The 10538-nt window shown below is 40.0% G+C and overlaps 1 non-coding gene across 1 annotated transcript; it reads left to right on the plus strand.

The window, feature by feature from the left end:
* Nucleotides 1-10142: 10142 nt before the first annotated feature.
* LOC112788358 (small nucleolar RNA R71) lies at nucleotides 10143-10250 on the plus strand. The gene has a single exon (XR_003195725.1). It is a non-coding gene; the product is annotated as a small nucleolar RNA R71 (small nucleolar RNA).
* The last annotated feature ends 288 nt before the right edge of the window (nucleotides 10251-10538 follow it).

Consider the following 10538-nt stretch of genomic DNA (forward strand, 5'->3'; position numbering starts at 1 on the left):
TTTTAATATAAATCATACTCATCCTTGATGATTTTCTTTCCATGACAATTCCTTTCAACTATTCTTTCATCTTCAAGGGTCTTTACTACATTCACCTTTAGGGCCTCCTCTAGCTCCTTATGAAGTATGGATTCGCGAAGATGATCCCTTCTCTCTTGTTCCATGTCAATAGCATCATTGGGATCATGTTGCTCTTGGATTGATAGATGTGGGTGCTCTTCCATGGATGGTGGTGATGGGATGGAGAGATCATTCTGTGGTTGAAAAGGAAGTGCACTAGAGCTTGAGGGTTGATTGTTGAAGGTGTTTGGTGGTCCGATTTGGGCGACGAGAGCTTGTATAATAGAGTTTAGATCGGTAAGTGCTTTCTCCATGGAGGTTTGGGGTGGATAGGAGGGTTCATTTGGCTCATAAGGTGGTTGGTATGGGTTAGGGTCATATGGAGGTGAATGGTGGTAGTTGGCTTGTGAGTGTGGTGGTTCAAAGTTGTGTTGAGGAGGTTCATAGGCATATGATGGGGGTCCATCATATCTGTCATCTTGGTATGCCCCCTGGAACGGCTCTTGACTATAGTAATTTGGTGGATGTTGGTTGTCACGGAAGGGTCCACCATAACTATTGTCTTGGTATGCATCGTGGAATGGTCTTTGTCCGTGGTACTGTGGAAGGTGTTGTTGCCAGAAGGGTTGATCAGATCCTCGTGGCTCCTTCTATCTCTGATTATTTTGACCTTGATGCATGTTCCTGTTATAATTTTCATCCCTTGCAACAACATTGGAACCAAACTCAAAGCGAGAGGGGTGAGAACTCATAATAGTAATTAAAAATGAAAAATAAAAACAAATTAAAAGGTTATTTAAATTTTGAAATTTTGAATTTTCAAATCTGAAATTTGAATTTTGAATATTAAATTTTGAAATTTGATTTTTTTTGAAATAAGATAAGATTGATTTTGAAAAAGATATGAATTTTAAAAAAAAAGATTTGAATTTTAAAATTTTAAATGTTGAAATTTGAGATTTGAATTTTAAATTTTTAAATTAGAATTTTGAAAATCGAAATTTGAAATTTGAAATTTGAGTTTTAAATTTTGAATTTTTGAATTTAATGAGGAAAGAGAAAAACAATAAAATGACACCAAACTTAAATTTTTTAGATCAGAACGAAGAAAATAACTGAGAACAACTTGAAGGTCAAGATGAACATGAAGAACAACTTGAAGATCAAGATGAACACCAAAAAAAAATTTTTGGAAAAATTTTTAATAACTAAATAAAAACCAATAACCTCTTAATTTACGAAAAAGCAAAAATAAAAATAAAAATATAAACAAATAAACAAGCAAAAGAAAATATTTACATTAACCAATAATAAGGCACACGTTTGTAATTCCCTGGCAACGGCGCCATTTTGAAGAGAGAACTTTTGCGTGGTCTAGAAATTCGCAGATAAATCCTCGTTGCAGGTATAGCTTCTAAACCAACAAAAGTCCTTTCTTACAAACGTTTTTGTTGTCACAAGTAACAAACCCCTTTGAAATTGATAACCGAGTATTTAAACCTTGGGTCGTCTTCTCAAGGAATTGCAGGGAGTTATGTTCTTATTATTGGTTATGAGTTTTGTAAATTGGGGGTTTTTAAGATAAGGAGCAAGTAATTTAAATGACAAGAAAAATAAATTAATAATAATAAAATCTCTTGGCAAGGTATAAGAATTTGAAATTTCTATCCTAGTTATCCTTATCAGGTACGATGGAAATTGGATTTTTAATCCCACTTAGTTAAGTCAAGTGGACTAATTAGCTTGATCCTCAAGTCCTAGTCAATCCCTGTGGGAAGACTAGCTTTAGAGCAATCTAGATCAATTAGAAATCTGCCAATTTCAACCACTGCTGAGTTTGACAACTCAAGTATTACCAATTACTTAACCAAAGCCAAAAGGAAGAAAATATCTAAATTAAATTAAAAGCATTCATAAATAGAATAAAACAATCATAAACTGAAATACCTCAAAATATATTAAATAGAACATTCAAATCTTAACATGGGAAGGTTCATAAGCTAAATTGGAACATTAACAAGTAAGAGAATTGGAATAATTAAAAATAGAAGAGAGACATTAATTAAAGGAAAATATTGGACCTGGTATTGAAGAAATAAAATTAAAAGGAATCCTAATCCTAAATCCTAAGAGAGAGGAGAGAGCCTCTCTCTCTCTAAAAATTACATCTAAAAACCTAAAATTGTGAATTATGAGCTTGTGATCATGAATGAATGGATTCTCCTACTTTATAGCCTCTAATCTGTGTTTTCTGGGCCGAAAACTGGGTCAAAAACAGCCCAGAAATCGCTGGAGAAAAAATCTGCCACGCTGATTTTCGCACTGCGACGCGTCCGCGTGGAGCACGCGTTCTTGTCGTCTAGCGTCCAGGCAACCATGACATATTATATATCAAATCGAAGCCCTAGACGTTAGCTTTCTAACGCAACTGGAACCGCGTCATTTGGACCTTCGTAGCTCAAGTTATGACCATTTTAGTGCGAGAGGGTCAGGCTGATAGCTTTGCAGTTCCTTCAACTTCTTGTATTCCTTCCACTTTTGCATGCTTCCTTTCTATCCTCCAAGCCATTCCTGCCCTGTAATCTCTGAAAACACTTAACGCACATATCAAGGCATCGAATATTAATAAGAGAGGATTAAAATTAGCTAAATTAAAATCAAAGAAACATGTTTTCAATCATAGTACAAAATCAGGAAGGAGAATGTAAACTCATGCAAATAGTATGAATAAGTGGGTAAAGAGTTGATAAAATCCACTCAAATTAGCACAAGATAAATCATAAAATAGTGGTTTATCAACCTTCTCTCGTCCCATTATGGTATCCTCTTCTTTTGCTTCTTCTCTTCCACCTCCTCCGCCCCGATCTTCCCCTGAACTAGAGAAGAAGAAGCGCAAGACTTCAGAGTCTGGCTCTTCTCTTGATGGGGAGGCTAAGTTTGATGGCCCCCAGTTCGTTCAGAATCACATCTATCTTCATACTCGAATAAATATGGATAATACTTCCGTTCGAAACCATCTTAATATCCTGGTCCAGGGGAGTGTCCATGCGGCTAGAGTATGTACCAAACTTCTTGATATTTTGGAGGAGACTCCCCTTAGCTCCTTGGGTTCCACCCGAAAGGTTGAGGAGTTAGAGGAGAGGATCTTCCTTTATCAAGAGGAGGAGAAAAGGCTGAAGGGGGAGGTCGTCGAGTTGGTGGAGGAGAGGACTCGGCTTCGGGAGAGGGAGAAGAAGTTGATGGGCCAGTGTGCCATGGAAGAGGGCCTTAAGGAGAAGGCGGAGCAGAATTATGTCAGCCTCTTTGGGGAGAACCTGGATTTAAAGAAGGAGCTGGCAGGATGTCGGGAGGCTTTTCAGGATTTGGAGGACTCAGTGGATGAGGGTTCAGAGGAGAATTGGAGGGTCTTCAAGGAGCAGGTCGTGGTCGTTGCCCCCGACCTGGATCTTTCTCCTCTTGACCTCGACAAGATTGTAGTTGATGGGGCCATTGTCTCTCCTCCCCGACCTGAGACTGACTCCGACTTGAAGACAAGGGGGTAGAGGATAGTGGAGTCCCCTCCTCGTGAGGGGCGTCAAGGGGGAGACCTGCCGGGTTTGTTTGGGGTTCTCTCTCAAGGTCCTGAACAGTCCGCTCCGTCCTCCCCTAGTGCTACTCCGACTTCTCTCCCTGTTGATCTTCCTTCTGGCGGCGCTGATTTTCCTTCTGGTGGTACTGATCTTCCATCTAATTGATATTTGGCTCTTTGGGAGCCCGGCTTGTGGGCCCCTCGTTTTTGAACAATTTTATTTGTTGTTTGTGTGGTAGTTTGTTCCTGACTCTTACTGGCCTCTTATGGCCGTAAACAATTGTAATCTCAGCTCTTTGTCACAACTCTGCACAACTAACCAGCAAGTGCACTGGATCGTCCAAGTAATAAACCTTACGTGAGTAAGGGTCGATCCCACAGAGATTGTCGGCTTGAATCAAGCTATGGTCATCTTGTACATCTCAGTCAGGTGGATTCAAATGGTTATAGAGTTTAAGATATTTAAAAGATAAATAAAACATAAAATAAGATAGAGATACTTATGTAATTCATTGGTGAGAATTTTAGATAAGCATATGAAGATGCTTTGTTCCTCCTGAACTTCTGCTTTTCTATTGCCTTCATCCAATCATTCATACTCCCTTCCATGGCAAGCTTTATGTTAGGTTTCACCGTTGTCAATGGCTACCTCCCGTCCTCTCAGTAAAAATGGTCCAAATGCGCTGTCACCGCACGGCTAATCATCTGTCGATTCTCGATCATGTTGGAATAGGATCCATTGATCCTTTTGCGTCTGTCACTACGCCCAACACTCGCGATTTTGAAGCTCATCACAGTCATCCCTTCCCAGATCCTACTCAGAATACTGCAGACAAGGTTTAGACTTTCTGGATCTTAGGATTGACCGCCAATAATTCTAGCCTATACCACGAAGGTTCCAATCTTAGATTAGAAACCCAAGAGAATATACTCCAGCTGTCGTCCAATGACTACGTTGAACATCATGTAGATCGCTTTGTGGTTGTCAAGCACGCGACCTTGCCTAAGCGAGTAACGAAGATTGAGTGATTTTCATGGGTCACCCCTTCATTCTGACTTAACTGAATTAAGTACGAGAGTATATCTTGGAGAAGAAATAGGCGTGAATTGAATAGAAAAATAATAGTACTTTGCATTGATTCATGAGGAACAGCAGAGCTCCACACCTTAATCTATGGTGTGTAAAAACTCCACCGTTGAAAATACATAAGAACAAAAGGTCCAGGCATGGCCGAATGGCCAGCCCCCAGACATGAACATACGAGTTCGATAGGTGAAAAGTATCTGAAAAGTATATGAAGGTATGAAAATACAATAACAAAAGGTCCTATTTATAGAAAACTAGTAGCCTAGGGTTTACATAAATAGGTAATTAATGCAGAAATCTTCTTCTGGGCCCACTTGGTGTGTGCTTGGGCTGAGCATTGAAGCTTTTATATGTAGAGACTTTTCTTGGAGTTAAACGCCAGCTTTTATGCCAGTTTGGGCGCTTAACTCCAGCTTTTATGCCAGTTCTGGCGTTTTGACGCCAGAATTTTTATGCTGACTTGGAACGCCGATTTGGGCCATCAAATATCAAGCAAAGTATAAACTATTATATATTTCTAGAAAGCCCAGGATGTCTACTTTCCAACGCAATTGAGAGCGTGCCAATTGGGCTTCTGTAGCTCTAGAAAATCTACTTCAAGTGCAGGGAGGTCAGAATCCAACAGCATCTGCAGTCCTTTTTTAGCCTCTGAATCAGATTTTTGCTCAGGTCCCTCAATTTCAGCCAGAAAATACATGAAATCACAGAAAAACACACAAACTCATAGTAAAGTCCAGAAATATGATTTTTGAATAAAAACTAATAAAAACATAATAAAAACTAACTAAAATATACTAAAAACATACTAAAATAATGCCAAAAAGCGTATAAATTATCCGCTCATCACAACACCAAACTTAAATTGTTGCTTGTCCCCAAGCAACTGAAAATCAAATAGGATAAAAAGAATAAAATATACAATGAATTCCAAAAACATCTATGAAGATCAGTCTTAATTAGATGAGCGGGGCTTTTAGCTTTTTGCTTCTGAGCAGTTTTGGCATCTCACTTTATCCTTTGAAGTTCAGAATGATTGGCTTCTACAGGAACTCCGAATTCAGATAGTGTTATTGATTCTCCTAGTTCAGTATGTTGATTCTTGAACACAGTTACTTTAGCGTGACCCTAAGCATTTTGTTTTCCAGTATTACCACTGGATACATAAATACCACAGACACATAACTGGGTGAACCTTTTCAGATTGTGACTCAGCTTTGCTAGAGTCCCCAATTAGAGGTGTCCAGAGCTCTTAAGCACACTCTTTTTGCTTTGGACCACGACTTTAACCGCTCAGTCTCAAGTTTTCACTTGACACCTTCACGCCACAAGCACATGGTTAGGGACAGCTTGGTTTAGCCGCTTAGGCCAGGATTTTATTCCTGTGGGCCCTCCTATCCACTGATGCTCAAAGCCTTGGATCCTTTTTATTTTTCCCTTGCCTTTTGGTTTAAAGGGCTATTGGCTTTTTCTGCTTGCTTTTTTTTTCTTTCTCTCTTTTTTTTTCGAATCTTTTTTTCGTATATATTTTTTCTGCAAGCCTTTCACTGCTTTTTCTTGCTTCAAGAATCATTTTTATGATTTTTCAGATTATCAATAGCATTTCTCCTTTTTCATCATTCTTTCAAGAGCCAACAATTTTAACATTCATGATCAACAAATTCAAAAATATGCACTGTTCAATCATTCATTCAGAAAACAAAAAGTATTGCCACCACATCAAAATAATTAAACTATTTAAAATTCAAAATTCATGTACTTCTTTTCTTTTTCAATTAAAAATATTTTTCATTTAAGAAAGGTGATGGATTCATAGGACATTCATAGCTTTAAGGCATAGACACTAAGATACTAATGATCATGTAATAAAGACACAAATATAGATATAACATAAAGCACAATTTTCGAAAAACAGAAAAATAAGAACAAGGAGATTAAATAACGAGTCCACCTTAGTGATGGCGGCTTGTTCTTCCTCTTGAAGATCTTATGGAGTGCTTGAGCTCCTTAATGTCTCTTCCTTGCCTTTGTTGCTCCTCTCTCATGACTCTTTGGTCTTCTCTAATTTCATGGAGGAGGATGGAATGCTCTTGGTGCTCCACCCTTAGTTGTCCCATGTTGGAACTTAATTCTCCTAGGGAGGTGTTGATTTGCTCCCAATAGTTTTGTGGAGGAAAATTCATCCCTTGAGGCATCTTAGGGATTTCATGATAAGGAATTTCCTCATGCTCTTATTGAGGTCCATGAGTGGGCTCTCTTTTTTGCTCCATCTTTTTCTTAGTGATGGGCTTGTCCTCATCAATGAGGATGTCTTCCTCTATGTCAATTCCAGCTGAATTGCAGAGGTGACAAATGAGATGAGGGAAGGCTAACCTTGCCAAAGTAGAGGACTTGTCCGCCACCTTGTAGAGTTCTAGGGATATAACCTCATGAACTTCTACTTCCTCTCCAATCATGATGCTATGGATCATGATAGCCCGGTCTATAGTAACTTCAGACCGGTTGCTAGTGGGAATGATTGAGCGTTGGATGAACTCCAACCATCCCCTAGCCACGGACTTGAGGTCATGCCTTCTTAGTTGAACCGGCTTCCCTCTTGAATCTCTCTTCCATTAAGCACCCTCTTCACAAATGTCTATGAGGACTTGGTCCAACCTTTGATCAAAGTTGACCCTTCTAGTGTAGGGGCGTGCATCTCCTTGCATCATGGGCAAGTTGAATGCCAACCTTACATTTTCTGGACTAAAATCTAAGCATTTCTCCCGGACCATTGTAAGCCAATTCTTTGGGTCCGGGTTCACACTTTGATCATGGTTCTTGGTGATCCATGCATTGGCATAAAACTCTTGAACCATTAAGATCCCGACTTGTTGAATGGGGTTGGTGAGAACTTCCCAACCTCTTCTTCGAATCTCATGTCGAATCTCCGGATATTCACCCTTTTTGAGCTTGAAAGGGACCTCGGAGATCACCTTCTTCTTGGCCACAACTTCATAGAAGTGGTCTTGATGCACCCTTGAGATGAATCTCTCCATCTCCCATGACTCGGAGGTGGAAGCTTTTGCTTTCTCTTTCCTATTTCTAGAGGTTTCTCAGGCCTTTGGTGCCATAAATGGTTATGGAAAAATAAAAAGCAATGCTTTTACCATACCAAACTTAGAAGGTTTCTCGTCCTCGAGCAAAAGAAGAAAGAAAGGAGTAGAAGAAGAAGAAAATGGAGGAGATGGAAAAGTGGGAGTGATTCGGCCAAGTGGGGTAAGTAGTGTGTATGATGTGAGAAAATGAAGGAGTGAAGATGGGTTTATATAGGAATGGAGAGAGTGGTAGGGTTCGGCCATGTATGGGTGGGTTTGGGAGGGAAAATTGTTTGAATTTGAATGGTAAGGTAGGTGGGGTTTTATGATGGATGGATGTGGATTGGTGAAGAGAATATGGAGAAGAGGGTAGGATTTGATAGGTGAAGGGTTTTTGGGAAAGAGGTATTGAGGTGATTGGTGAAGGGTATTTGGGGAAGGGTGTTATGGGAAGGTGTGAAGAAGAGAGAGAGAGATGAGGTAGGTGGGGATCCTGTGGGGTCCACAGATCCTGAGGTGTCAAGGATTTCTCATCCCTGCACCATGTGGCATGTAAACGCCCTTTCCTGTGCCAATCCTGGCGTTAAACGCTAGCTTGCTGCCCATTTCTGGCGTTTAACGCCAGCTTTTCACCCCTTTTTGGCGTTAAACGCCAGCTCTATGCCTTTTTCTGGCATTAAACGCCAGTCTGGTGCCCATTTCTAGCGTTAAACGCCTAGAATGGTGCCAGACTGGGCGTTTAACGTCCATTCTGCTACCCTTACTGGCGTTTAAACGCCAGTAAGCTTCTCCTCTAGGGTGTGCTGTTTTTAATACTATTTTTCATTCTGTTTTTGTTTTTTCAGTTATTTTTGTGGCTTCACATGATCATCAACCTACAGAAAACATAAAATAATAATGAAAAATAAATAAATATAATAAAATTGGGTTGCCTCCCAACAAGAAATTCTTTAATGTCAATAGCTTGACAGTGGGCTCTCATGGAGCCTCACAGATACTCAGAGCATGATGATGACCTCCCAACACCAAACTTAGAGTTTGAATGTGGGGGCTCTATTTGACTCTGCATTGAGAGAAGCTTTTCATGCTTCCTCTCCATGGTTACAGAGGAAGATCCTTGAGCCTTAAACATAAGGGAGTCATCATTCACTTGAAGGACCAATTCTCCTCTGTCAACATCAATCACAGCTTTTGCTGTGGCTAGGAAGGGTCTGCCGAGGATGATGGATTTATCCATACACTTTCCAGTGTCTAGGATTATGAAATCAGTAGGGATGTAGTGGTCTTCAACCTTTACCAAGACATCCTCCCAAGTCTCATTACTAAATAACTTGGCATTTAACTTCATGATTGCTCCAAGGTACTTGGCAACTTGCTCTTCAGTAACATCTTCATCCTCTTCAAAGGAGGAATACTCATCAGAGCTCATGAATGGCAGAAGTAGATTCAATGGAATCTCTATGGTCTCTGTATGAGCCTCAGATTCCCATGGTTCCTCATTATGGAACTCCTTGGAGGCCAATGGACGTCCATTGAGGTCTTCCTCAGTGGAAATCACTGCCTTTCCCTCCTTTGTGCATTCGACCATGTGGGACATGTTTATGGCCTTGCATTCTCTCTTTGGGTTCTCTTCTGTATTGCTTGGAAGAGTACTAGGAGGGAGTTCAGTAACTTTCTTACTCAGCTGACCCACTTATGCCTCTAAATTTCTAATGGAGGACCTTGTTTCAATCATGAAACTTTGAGTGGTTTTAATTAGATTAGAGACTATGGTTGCTAAGTCAGAGTGGCTTTGCTTAGAATTCTCTGTCTGTTGCTGAGAAGATGATGGAAAAGGCTTGCTATTGCTAAACCTATTTCTTCCACCATTATTGTTGTTGAAGCCTTGTTGAGGCCTCTGTTGGTCCTTCCATGAGAGATTTGGATGATTTCTCCATGAAGGATTATAGGTGTTTCCATAGGGTTCTCCCATGTAATTCACCTTTTCCATTGCTGGGTTCTCAGGATCATAAGCTTCTTCTTCGGATGAAGCTTCTTTGGTACTGCCTGTTGCTGCTTGCATTCCAGACAGACTCTAAGAAATCATATTGATTTGCTGAGTCAATATTTTGTTTTGAACTAATATGGCATTCAGAGTATCAACCTCAAGAACCCCTTTCTTCTGATTTGTCCCATTATTCACAAGATTCCTTTCAGAAGTATACATGAATTGGTTATTTGCAACCATTTCAATGAGTTCCTGAGCTTCTACAGGCGTCTTCTTCAGATGAAGAGATCCTCTAGTAGAGCTGTCCAATGACATCTTGGACAGTTCAGACAGACCATCATAGAAGATACCTATGATGATCCATTCTGAAAGCATGTCAGAAGGACACATTCTGATCAATTTCTTGTATCTTTCCCAAGCTTCATAGAGAGATTCACCTTCCTTCTGTCTGAAGGTCTGGACTTCCACTCTAAGCTTACTCAATTTTTGAGGTTGAAAGAATTTGGCCAGAAAGGCACTGACCAGCTTTTCCCAAGAGTTTAGGCTTTCCTTAGGTTGTGAATCCAACCATACTCTAGCTCTGTCTCTTACAGCAAAGGGAAAAAGCATAAGTCTGTAGACCTCAGGGTTAACCCCATTGGTCTTGACAGTGTCACAGATTTGCAAGAATTCAGCTAAGAACTGATGGGGATCTTCCAATGGAAGTCCATGAAACTTGCAATTCTGTTGTATTAGAGAAACTAATTGAGTCTTAAGCTCAAAATT

The sequence above is a fragment of the Arachis hypogaea genome, chromosome 20, assembly GCF_003086295.3.
Source record: "Arachis hypogaea cultivar Tifrunner chromosome 20, arahy.Tifrunner.gnm2.J5K5, whole genome shotgun sequence".
Lineage (NCBI taxonomy): Eukaryota > Viridiplantae > Streptophyta > Magnoliopsida > Fabales > Fabaceae > Arachis > Arachis hypogaea.